This window comes from Martes martes (assembly GCF_963455335.1).
Source record: "Martes martes genome assembly, chromosome: 10".
Taxonomy (NCBI): domain Eukaryota; kingdom Metazoa; phylum Chordata; class Mammalia; order Carnivora; family Mustelidae; genus Martes; species Martes martes.
Window position 1 is genome coordinate 11186153 of NC_137898.1, and position 11646 is coordinate 11197798.

Sequence of the window (11646 nt, forward strand, 5' to 3'; positions counted from 1 at the left end):
AAAAGCTGAGAAGACAATCGGGGGTGGAGTTTGATGCCAATGCCACACAAGGGGAAAATGTATCTCAAATTAGAGAATCTACTACACTCAGTGCTCTAAGGAATTCCGGTAGATTGAAGAGAATACAGGCAGCAACGTCTTCCTAGAAACATCGCCAAAGGCAAGGGAAGCAAGGGCAAAAATGAACTATTGGGACTTGATCAAGATCAAAAGCTTCTGCACAGCAAAGGAACAGTCAACAAAACCAAAAGACAACTAACAGAATGGGAGAAGATATTTGCAAACGACATATCAGATAAAGAGCTAGTATCCAAAATCTATAAAGAACTTCTCAAACTCAACACCCAAAGAACAAATATTCCAGTCAAGAAATGGGCAGAGGACATGAACAGACATTTCTGTAAAGAAGACATCCAAATGGCCAATGACACATGAAAAAGCGCTCAACATCACTTGGCATCAGGGAAATACAAATCAAAACCACAATGAGATACCACCTCACACCAGTCAGAATGGCTAAAATTAACCAGTCAGGAAATGACAGATGTTGGTGGGGATGCAGAGAAAGGGGAAACCCTCATACACTGTTAGTGGGAATGCAAGCTGGAGCAGCCACTCTGGAAAACAGCATGGAGGTTCCTCAAAAAGTTGAAAAGCGCTACCACACAACCCAGGAATCACACTGCTGGGTATTTACCCCTAAGATAGAAATGGAGTGATCCAAAGGGGTACATGCACCTGAATGTTTATAGCAGCAATGTCCACAATAGCCAAACTATGGGAAGAACCTAGATGTCCATCAACAGATGAATGGATAAAGAAGATGTGGGGTGTACACACACACACACACACACACACACACACACACACACACGAATACTATGCAGCCATCAAAAGAAATGAAATCTTGCCATTTGCAATGACATGGATAGAACTAGAGGATATTGTGCTGAGCAAAATAGGTCAATCATAGAAAGACAATTATGATATAATCTCTCTGATATGAGGAATTTGAGAGGCAGGGTGGGGGGTTTGGGGGGTAGGGAAGGAAAAAATGAAACAAGATGGGATTGGGAGGGAGACAAACCATAAGAGACTCTTAATCTCACAAAACAAACTGAGGGTTGCTGGGGGTGGGGGGTTAGGGAGAGGGTGGTTAGGTTATGGACATTGGGGAGGGTATGTGATATGATGAGTGCTGTAAATGCATAATCCTGACAATTCACAGACCCATGCCCCTGGGGCAAATAATACATCATATGTTAATAAAAATGATTTTTAAAAAAATTCAGGTAGAAAAGACAACCCACAGAATGGAGAAGATATTTGCAAATCACCTCTCTTATAAGGGACTTGTCTCCAGAATATAAAAAGAACTCTTACAACTCAATAATAAAAGAGAAATGAAACAGTTTAAAAACAGACAAATTAATTTTTTGGAGTGATGAGAATGTGCCATAACTGATTGTGGTGATGGCTTCACATACCTATGAACACACAAAAGTCCAAAAACCACTGAAACCACTTTCTGCGGCTGAATTGTATAGGATATGCATTATTTCTCACAAAAGCTGTTTCTTCAAAAGTGAAGGGGAAAACCAGAAGCTGTCCATTACATTTAGGAACAGCTTGTTGGCAACATCAGCTGAGGTATTCCACACAACAGTGGAGGCAGAAGACAACTGTAGACATTTAAAGTGTCTGCCAGCCCTTTGAAGGTTCCCTGCCCTTCCTCTGCTCAGCTCTAAATCAGAGGACTGATCCCTGCAAACTTCTTCTTTGGACCCTCCACTAACTGTCTCCTTTTTAGGAGTAATTGACAAGAGGCTGGATGGTAGGGATTTACAGCTGTTTCCATGGCCTGTCATCTACCTTGCAGGGACACCTAGGGACTTGACCCGTGGTTAACTCTCCTAACATTAATGCAGGGAAATGTTATGAATTTACTTACAGGAGATGCATGATAAGTGACAATTTAAAAGAAGACTATTTACTGTTTTGTTGCTGACACCCCAGAGAACAGAAGCTAGTCACAGATACCTGAGGGCCTGTGTAACTAAACAGGTAGATATAAAAGGTGAGGACACCCCAGCACTGGTGGTTCCCTTAGGCTAAGGCTGTCCATGTACGCTCAAGCCTCATGTCTCATGGCCATGCCCATCTCAAGTGCAGACTGACTGGAACATCAGAAGCTGTGCCTGGGAGTCATAACATCTCCTCTGTGTTGATACTGAGCACGCAGAGTAGTTTCATGTCTTGAAGCCTTCCTTATAGCTAAGCAAACTTGAGCCGGGGTGAAGCCTGTTGTGCCTCATGAGTTGGATTGTGAATTTGCATCTAACCTCACTGCTGCTGGAAGAGCAGAGGAGACATTGCCAAGGCAGTACCAGGAGACTAGAGGGTGAGAGAAGAGGAGGGTCTATGGTGTTTCTCCCTGAATCTTTTATCCTGAGACATCTACATGGGTCTACCTCCTGCCAGGCAGCCCTCCTTTCCATGGTTCCCTTGCATTCGTCAGCCCCTCTAGGGCTGGGATGGTGTCTCTCTGCAGTTGTTAGATTGAGTTGCCTCATGTTCTCCTATTTCCTCTTTCAGCTCCCACAAACCTCAAAAATATAACCCTCATATTAAAGTACTCTATTGAACTACCTGGTGTGTTTTCTGCTTTCCTAACAGGACCCTGAACAGAATAGTTCAAAGCAGGAGCAGTCTTACAAAATACAGCCTTAAGTTACAATCTGGGGATTGAATGCTTATTTATTTTGGTAGAAATGCAGTATCACCTCATTGTTAGTAGAAAATGACATTTTAAAACCCGTGGGAGGGGTGCCTGTGTGGCTCAGTTAGTTAAGCATCTGCTCTCCACTCAGGTCATGACCCTGGTGTCCTGGGATCCAGCCTCTGCTCAGTGGGAAGTCTGCTTCTCACTCTCCCTCTGCCCCTCAACTCATGCTCTCCCTCTCTCAAATAAATAAATATTTTAAAAATTAAACCGTGTCATATGGTGGCATCACACTGGTTTAGCGGTCACCTAGTGTTTCTTAGGGTGATGGCCCTATTGTTGAAGTCTCGCTTTTTGGAGATCAGTTAGCTTCTGCCGTTGTCTGTGATTTCAGCAATCATGATTAAGAGGAATATGTGGTTAGATGCTGATTTCAGCAATCATGATTAAGAGGAATATGTGGTTAGATGCTGATTTCAGAAATCATGATTAAGAGCAATATGTGGTTAGAGGCTGCTTCTGACATCATGGGTCAGCTTACAGGAATAAAATTATAAATTCAAAATCTTACCCTCTCTGTTCAACTTACAGTCAGAAAACCAGACAGCTTCTATATGAGCTAGACAAGATGCATTTATTTCTTATACCCACAGGCCATGGGACTTAGGAGAATTAGAGCACAACCTAACTGTACAGCTTGCAGAATGAAAGTTTAGTATATAGCCTACCAAATCTCCATCGTAAAGATGTCGCCATTGACAAGGAAGGAGTGGGATTCTGAGACTCAAGGTGAGAATTCTGAATATACTGCAAAGAATCTGAGAATCTTGAATCACCCAATCGCTTTGAAACTTCCTTTTTCACAGAATTAGATTTTCCTCTCATGACTGAGAGGACTAGTCTTCCTTTGCTTGGAGGCCCTGACGTGCCTGTTCTGCCTAAAGCCTGTGCCTGTGATTACTCATTGTCTGGAGAGCCATCACTATTGTCAGATCCCAGTGTGACCCAAGAAGACAGGGGCAAAGTTAGACCCAAGAGAAGATAGTTTAAACACAAAACTAATCACAAGATCTTCGTAATTAACATTTGCAGAAACCTAAAAAACGTGTAGAATTGGATCGTTGATGTGTTAGACCAAAGAAAACAGAATATAATGTTGGACGATGCCAAACTTATCAATATAGATGCAGTTAGCAGAGACTATGAAGTGTGAGTACTTAAGCAACAGCAAGTGGTTCCACCATTTTTCTTGGTTGTTAGTATGGAAGCTGGACTCAATAATGACCTACATGAGTAGGAATGTGATGCCCGAGGGATGCTTGGGACGACTGGGTGGCTCAGTGGGTTAAGCGGCTGCCTTCGGCTCAGGTCATGATCCCAGGGTCCTGGGATCGAGTCCCGCATGGGCTCCTTGCTTAGCAGGGAGCCTGCTTCTCTCTCTGCCTCTGCCTGCCTCTCTGCCTGCTTGTGTGCTCTCACTCTCTCTCTCTCTCCTTCTCTCTGACAAATAAATAAATAAAATATTTTTTTAAAAAAAGAATGTGATGCCCTAAAGGCACCATCAAAGGCTTAAGGAGATGGCCATACTGAAGAGGATTTTTATCATGGACAACCCATTCACATGACTCTTTCTTCCTTGGGGAGAGTCCAGAGACTACTCTCCTCACAATGACATTAGGAAATGAATTAGTGAGAGAAAATGGTTGGAAATAATAGAGATCTGGTCATTCCAATTATCTCAGTTGGTATAATGTCACCCTACATCAGCCAGATATGATGACAATACTTGAATCATGGTTGGAGTTGGACAAGGTTGGAACAATTACTGTAACAGGCAACAGAACCAGAATAACAATAGGAATATTTTAACCCACAGAGATCTATGACATCAGCTAATGAATCAGGAGGCACCTAGGAATGAAATAGGTGATCAGCTTCCTAAAGTATTGCTTAAACTATATAACTGGAAAAATTCTAAATATTGCATATCATTTATCTACTGCTGCAAAACTCACCACTCTGAAACCTAGTAGCTTAATACAATCATTTTCTCACAAATCTATGGGTCAGCAATTTGGGCTAGATTTAACTAGATACTCTATTTATTAATTTTGACCAGGGTTATTCACATTATTTTATTCATCGGGTGGTTCAACCAATGCTAAATGAGCTAAAAGCTCCTCACACAACATGAGGCAGCTAGCAAGCTGACAACTAGGATGTTTGAGTTCTCCCCTGTGTGTTATTTACAGCAGGCTAGTTCTTGTTCCTACATAGAGCAGGTCCAGGATTCAAACCACAGAATTCAGTGAAAAGGCAATTTCCAAACTTCCTTTTACATCATATTTGCTAACTTCCTGTTGACCAAAGTAAATGACATGACCAAGGCCAAATTCAAGTCTAAAATTAAATATATCTCCTATATGGAGGTAGAAAAGATTGTTTATGCTCAGTTAGCCAACATATAGTACAACATAATTTTTTGATGTAGTGTTCAACAACTCATGTGTTGCATATAACACCAGATATATACATCACAACACATACCCTCCTTAATACCCATCACCCAGGTACCCTATCCCCTCATCCCCCTCCTTTCTGTAACCCTCAGTTTATTTCCTGGAGTCCAGAGTCAATAGAACCATAGGGGAAGGGAGGGAAAACTGAATGGGAAGAAATAAGAGAGGGAGACAAACCATGGAGATAGAAGTTTTAAAAACATTAGCATGTAGGTATCGTTTAAAACCCTGAGATTTAATAAGACTACTAAAGGAGAGAGAAGAGTTTTAGAAATTGAACCTTAGAACATCACAACTCTCAGAAAATTTGAGTGCATTATGAGGAACCAGCGACAGAACATCAAGAAGGATCTGTCAGGACAGTAGAAAGAAAAAGAAAAAGAAAAAGAAAAACTCCATAGAAGGATGAACTTCTAGCCAAGTAAAGTAAGTAAGGAAAAAAGAGTAATCAATGTCAGGTGAGATAAATGAGAATTTTTATTTATTTGTTTATTTATTTTGAAGATTTTATTTATTTATTTGTCAGAGAGAGAGAGAGCGCGCGCGCACACACAAGCAGGCAGAGTGGCAGGGAGAGGCAGAGAGAGAAGCAGCCTCCCTGCTGAGCAAGGAGCTGGACGCGGGACTCCATCCCAGGATCCTGGGATCATGACCTGAGCAGAAGGCAGCAGCTTAACCCACTGAGCCACCCAGGCGCTCCGAGAATTTTAAATCAACATTGAAAGCAGCAGTGTGGAAATGACTTGTGATCCTGATAAGATCAGTCTTAGTGGAGGCATCCAATTTCAATTAAGAAGCTTACAACTTCTACTTTCATTTTTGTATATTTTAAGGCTTTTCCCCATCAAATCTAATCCATCAGGAGACGAAACATAACTATGATGCTGTACATTAGATCCCCAGAATTTGTTCACCTTATAGCTCAGAGTTTGTACCCTTTGACCAACATCTCCCCAATTCCTCCAGCCTGTAGCCTCTGGCAACCACAATTCTACCATCTGCTTCTATGACTTTGACTTTTTTAAAATGCCACGTGATATCATATAATATTTGCGTTTCTTTGTCTCACTTATTTCATTTAGCATAATACCTTTGAGGTCCATCTATGTTGTTACAAATGATAAGATTTCCTTCTTTCTCGTGGCTGAATAATATTGCACCATATATACATACCACATTTTCCTTATCCATTCATTAGCTGACAAACACTTAGGTTGATTCCACATCTTGGCTATTATGAATAATGCTGCAGAGAACATGAGAGCACAGCTATCCCTTTGGATACATATTCAGGATTACTGGGTCATATGGTAGTTCCATGTTTAATTTTTGAGGAACCTCTATACTGTTTTCTATAATGACTATATCAATTTACATTCCCACCAACATTGTACAAGGGTTACCTTTTCTCCACAACCCTGCCAACACTTATTATCACTTTACTACCAGCCATTCCAACAGGGGTGTGGTGATATCTCACTGTGGTTTTGCTATGCATTTGCCTGATGACTAGTGGTGTTGACCACCTTTTCATGTAACTGTTGGCCATTGGTGTGTCTTCAATGGAAAAATGTCTATTTGGGATTATTTGGGGTTTTTTTGTGATTAAGTTGTAGGAGTTCATTATAGATTTTTTTATGAATACCTTATTAAATATATGGTATCTGATAAAAAAATTTTTTTACATTCTATAGGTTGCCTCTTTGTGCTATTTATTGTTTCCTGACTATGCAAAAAGCTTTCCAGTTTGAAGCATGCTCACTTGCTATTTTTTGCTTTTGTTTTTTGTGCTTTCAGTGTCAGATCCAAACAAATCATTGCTAAGACCTATGTCAAGGAGCTTCTTTACTTTGTTTTTTCTCTACGTCTGTAAAGTCTATTTATTAGTTTTCTTTAGTGGCATCATATTTGCCTGCTTTGTGATCTGTCTGGCCTTACATTTGTGTCTGTGTGTTTGAAGGAGCAAACACCTCTCCATCTTTACAGCCTGTTTTTGACAGGTAAACACCTTCTCCTGTAAGGCCCAGGGATTATCTCTGGGATCACAGTCACCAAGGTTGGATGAAACTGGGTCACCTTGCTGCTGCTGGGTCCTCAGTTGGGTCTGCAAACCACAAGTCTATTATCAGGTACATGATAGTCCTGGCTCCTGCTGGGTCATGGGAGAGATCCCAGCATGGGCAGGACTATCCCTGAACCACAGCTGAGAGGGGATGAAGTCAGGTCACAGGGTCCATTCAGGATCCATAGCTGGACCATAGTCAGCCAGTCTGCCTCCTAGGCACTGAAGGGTGTGTCTTCTGCTAGGCCCCTGGGTGGGCAAGACTGTTCCTAGACCATGGCTCACGCTGTACCCAGGTCACAGTGCTTCAGGCTCCTCAGCCCTAACCAAGGTCAGCAGTCCTATCACCCAAGGCTCAGGTGGGCATGATTCCTTCCAGGTCCCTTGGCTGATGGTGCTAGTCACAGAACCAGTGCCAAACAGCAACAGAGCCAAGTCCACAAGGGGATGAGGCTGTTTCTGGTCAGTATCCAGGACGACGGTCCGTGAGCCTGGCTCTTCAGAGTGCAACAGGGAAAAAGACAGGCCAGGAAGAAAAATCAGAGCAGGCAAATTCTGTGCTTTAGCTTTAGCTTTTGTGAATACAAGTCCTTCTTCTTTGGTACGTCCTTCCAATACAGCTCTCCTCAGCGGCTCCAATAAGGTTTCTGAAACTCTTACTTGGAACACAAAGCCCCCACATAGAAACTTGTGTCCATGGATGGCTGCTAAAATGATTGTTGCTGGGGGGGATATGAGCGGGGGACCCCCTATTCCACCATCTTGCTGACCCATAACAAACACTTTAAGGCCAAACTGATAGTATTCTCGAATAATTCTTGGAAGACCTATGATAGACAACACATCTTACATGGAGCTTGTAGCATCTTTCCTGGCACAGCAAAAATCCACATTTGATGTATATCTCTGTGGTGTTCCTCCTGGGCTATGAAACTCGCAGGGCATCTATCTTAGAAGAAAATCATGCGTCAGAAACCACGATGCCAAAGATCCTCAGGTGCCAGGCTCCCGCAACTTGCTTGGTCAATTTCAGTCTTACAACTTCTACTTCCATTTTTTTATGTGTTAAGCCCTTGACGATCAAATCTAATGTTTCAAGAGACATAAATAAAATACAACCAAAGTGTAATGGAAAAAGAGGGAAACTTAATTTATCCTCACTGGGTTGAAGGAAAGTAAAGAACGTGAATCTGAAGTTTGGGATAGGAAACAAAGAATATTAGTTCTTCTTCCTCCCTGACCATATCTTTCAAGTCTTCTTCCTGGTTTATCACGATTCTTGGAAAAATACACTTCACCACACCACACCCCCTGACATTGCTCAATATTTGCTTAAGTGAAAGAGGCTGAGGCAAGCTAAAGGAGGAACTCTCATTACCCTCTGCCATCACCCAATAAGTAGCCAGACAAGCCCTCACCATTCCAGAACACTTGGAAAGATGAGACAATCTCACCAGCTGCCCCTACTGGGGCTCCTATTGTTTTCTCTTATTCCAAGACAACAATGCGAGATCTGTGGTAAGTACGCATTGAGCTAAAATTACTCCTTGTGTGATAGTCTTCTAAAGTCTCCTGGCAGGGGACTTGTGTAGAGTGACCTGAGAAAATATACTACTCCAGTTCTTTTTTATTTTTAAGATTTTTTTTCTTTATTTTACAGAGAGATAGAGAGTACAAGTAGGCAGAGAAGCAGGCAGAGGGAGAGGGAGAAGTAGGTTCTCTGCTTAGCAGGGAGCCCGATGCAGGACTCAATCCCAGGACCCTGCGATAATGACCTGAGCGGAAGGCAGCCACATAACTGACTGAGCCACCCAGACGCCCCCCTATTTCAGTTCTATACGTGGTTGGAGAGAGTAATGTAAAATTTGGCAGGACATGGTGAGGAAAGTTCGATAACGTATGCTGTTTTAAGAGGGGCTGTAGATTCAATGCTAACTTGCCTAACTCTTCTTCCTATATTTAGATTTTGTCCACCACAGCAACCCTACCAAGAAACTGTCTATTCTTCTTCTATTCAAGGATAGACTATTCAGGATACCAGAAATTTTTCAAGATCACAGAAAGCTTTATTTTAAATTTGAGATGCAATCTATTTTTTTGAAGTTCAACCCACGGGTTTTGGGTTAACCCCTTATAACTGCACAGAAAAAAATGTTAAAAATCCCTTTCAAATAACAAAAACTTCTCCCTTGTCATTATTGAGTTTAGATGTTCCAAGGTACACATCAGTCTCTCCAATTCATCCCCACAGGGCATGCATTCAAGCCCATCATCTCTCCTCTGGGTATAGGATCCCATGATTGTGAGGTTCTATTAAATACTACTCAGTAGGAAAAAGAAAAACTGGTTCAAGTATAGTCTGACCTCTTACTAGCTGAATGATACAATGTTTCCAAATATTTTTAGCTTCATCCATAAATTGAGGATAGTTGGGGAAAGGTGTTGGAGCAAGTGATGTTATGAAGCTTGGTATAGCTCTCAGGTGCACGGTTTCTCTTTTGTAAGTCTTTACCCTGGAATTGTGCTTCAACCCAGGCCAAAGATGACTATGTGGTGCCATCGGTGGCTACATGCTCCTGGTGTTCTGGAGCCTACAAGAAGAGGTCAACACCACAGCAGAAAGACTTGTGTTCACACAAGCTAAAGCAGACAAGCTGCCAACTCTAATTTTTCTTCCTGGCCTATCATTGCCTTTGTTGTATCCTAAGAATAGGGGGTCTCCGTGCAGGTTTTGAAGTTCAATCCATTGTACAGAATAATTACCTGTCTTTAGTGGACAAGGAACCTGATGAGTGGCTGACCAGGAACTGAAAAGTCTGTTTTGGTGCCAGAAAATCTGCTGAACTGGATGTTTCCATAAAATCTCAGCCATGACTCAACAGCTGTCCAATTGTTCTTCTAACAAAGAAGGACTTTTCTACAACCACTGGTCCAGATCTCCCTGTCTTTTAAAGAGAAGAAAAGATAGAGCGGTGCCTGGCTGGCTCAGTCAGTAGAGCATACAACTCTTGATCTTGGGGTGGTGATTCTGAGCCCTACATTTGGGATAGAGAACTCACATTGCCTCAGTTCCTTAAATATAGTGATAGAAACTACAGTTGAGCTAAAAGTGATAATATGTGTGGTACTTTACAGTTTATTAACTGATTTCTTGTCCAATAACTATAAAATAAAGGTTAATATCCACAATTTTAAAATGAGGGAACTGAAGGTCAAGAAAGTTACATAAGTCACCCATAGTCATAAGTTAGGGACCAGAGAATCCAGCCAAGGTCTGGCTGAACAAAGAGCTCATGCTATTCTCAGCATCCCCACTAACCCAAGAAATAATATGGAGATGGGTAGGATTTTTCTTGGGAGTGTTAACAAAGTACATTTTTTAAAAATTGTATCTATTTATTTTCGAAAGGGACAGAGAGAGAGAGAGAGAGAAGAGAGAGAGAGTGACCATGATTTGGGGGAGGGGCAGAAGGAGAGGGAGAGAGAGAATCTCAAGCAGACTCTGCACTGAGCACAGAGCCCAATGTGGGGCTTGATACCACCACCCTAAGTTTATGACCTGAGTTGAAATCAAGAATTGGCCGTTTAACAAACTGAGCCACACAGGCACCCCCAAACAAAGTTCATTTAAAAATATTTTAAGTGGTAACTCTTAGAACTCTTTAAACTAACTCTTCTTATTTTCCTCCAGTTTTTGAGGTCTCTGGACTCTTAATTCCATAGTAGAATGTGACTCTTCCATCCTTCCCTTTGGGATTTGGTCATGTTATAGGCTGACTAGAGGGTTTTCTGAAAGGTACAGTTGCTGAATAATGATCCTGATGCCAGATCGGTTGGGCAACCAGATAATTCAGTTCTCTGGGGTCAGTCACCACTGTACCATAGAACTATTGCCCTCTTTCCCTCGGTATTAATAACCTGATTGAGTTAGAAGATGGAGAAGGGAAGGAACTCAATCCAGCAAGTAGCGAGGACTACAGACTGGGAGTCAGAAGACCTGTATTTTAGTCTCCATCAAGCCTTCAATTATGGAAGTTTCTTTAAGGACACCCTGGCTTCAGGATTTCTTTAGGGACACACAGGCTTCCTCCTCAAAATCAGGGAATCATACTAGATCTCCCGGGCAGGACTGATAATCTGCCAATACACAATACTAAGGCTGAAAAAGCTGTTAAAAAATGGAAACACTTCCATGCTGGTAAAGGAGTAGAAACTCCAGACTCACCTTTGTATTGTTCCAGCAACACAGTCAGTGACCACTGCATTGTTCTCCCTGTGCCCTGTTACTAAACATACCTGTTACAAAACATTTTAAGACCAACACTGTTTCTAGGGTTCCTGTT

At 41.9% G+C, this 11646-nt stretch overlaps 1 protein-coding gene across 1 annotated transcript in view; it reads left to right on the forward strand.

Annotated features, from left to right (window-relative positions):
- CBLIF (cobalamin binding intrinsic factor) overlaps positions 1-11646 on the forward strand; it is a gene marked incomplete at both ends in the record, with an annotated part of 88738 nt that overhangs the window by 44347 nt on the left and 32745 nt on the right. The gene's annotated exons all lie outside the window — the stretch shown is intronic.